Raw genomic sequence first — 1481 nt, 5'->3', positions numbered from 1 at the left:
TCCGCTCGGCCTTGCTGTTAAAGTAAGTGTAGTATCTGTTCTTATCGGTTTACTATCTGATATGTGTCCCAATGGGTCACACAATTTTTAATTAACTTCTTAAGGGTGAAGGACCACAACAGTATAATGGGGTCTTTATGTATTGCCACTAGCCAAAGCGTTGCACTATTGTACGGTCCTGTGCACCCAACCCAAATTTAGCTTAAAATGTTCCGTTTTAAGCTTTGTGGCACGGTAATTTCTCTATAGGGAACTAAACACGTTTTATCTCAAATTAGTCGCAGACCTGCGCGTTGCGCGTGATTATTTTTTATGGTGATCTCATTATTATTATTATTATTTTGTAATTTGAACTAATTTAATTAAAAGTAATGCATTTCATAATCATATTTAACACAAAATATTTTTTTATTATTGTAGAATTGTTTTATTTAAAATTTGAAACCTTAATTCTACTGTAGTTGGTTGACTAATTTTTACATCTCTAAGTCAATTAAACACGTTTTGCATGCTACATGTAAACCTTCTTTTCCATAAGGGTTGAAATTATGTGCGTAATACTTTTTTTCTATGGAAGTTAAAAAGAATAAAATTCACCTTGTCTTGATGTTTTCTAAAAATTAAATTTGGAGATTCTCTTTCAATAATTGTGAAAATTCCAAGCAATAATTCATAAGGTAATACATGTTACATGTTCATGCTTTGATTGTGTAATTGTATGATTGATTTGGGTTGTAATTTATAAGTTGAATATGGTGGTGTATATCTAAAATGGCCTAAATATGTTGTTTAGGATATTGAATATAGTGTTGTGTGTGATTTATAGAGTAGCGACGGTTGTAGTAATTAAAAATTGGTTTTTCATTGTGTTTTAAGTTAATAAAAACCTTACATATACTTTTTTTTTTCAAAAAACCTTTACATATTTTTTTAACACGAATCTTTACATATACCTTAATAAGTAAACCCTATACATTTTATTTTCTTAGATGCATAAAAAAAGACATCTATTCCATAATAATAGTGGCTAATTAGTTTTTTCATGTTCTCATTTATAACGTTTCTTACTATTATCATATTTTACTGGCTGTTGATTTTCATAACATAATAGAGGCATTAAATGAGAGTTAAATTCTTAGAACCTTTCATTAGATTTTAAAAGTCATAGTGTGTGAAGAATATAAGCATTTAAAGACTTTTTTTTTTTTATATATATATATATTTTATTATTTATAAATAATGTTAAATGAAATATAAAAAAAAAAAAATTGAAAATTTTCATCCTTATTTCTTATATATTTCTATTATTACTGAAGAACGTTTTCCTTTTAGTTTTGATAATAAATATGATTTTCTAGATTAGAGTTTGATTAGTTTCAAGTTTAAATTTTGTATGATTTTATTTAATTGTTGATTATATGATTTAATTAAGTGAATTTAACGATTTATTTATTTGCATTGTAAAGTTTATAATAACATTC

The 1481-nt window shown here is 25.9% G+C and overlaps 1 non-coding gene across 1 annotated transcript; it reads left to right on the top strand.

Annotated features, from left to right (window-relative positions):
- Nucleotides 1–191, top strand: LOC112016709 (U2 spliceosomal RNA). The gene has a single exon (XR_002883368.1). It is a non-coding gene; the product is annotated as a U2 spliceosomal RNA (small nuclear RNA).
- The last annotated feature ends 1290 nt before the right edge of the window (nucleotides 192–1481 follow it).

This window comes from Quercus suber, unplaced genomic scaffold, assembly GCF_002906115.3.
Source record: "Quercus suber isolate HL8 unplaced genomic scaffold, Cork oak 2.0 scaffold_530, whole genome shotgun sequence".
Lineage (NCBI taxonomy): Eukaryota > Viridiplantae > Streptophyta > Magnoliopsida > Fagales > Fagaceae > Quercus > Quercus suber.
Note: the sequence above shows the minus strand (reverse complement) of the source record. Positions and strands in the feature narration are given on the sequence as shown.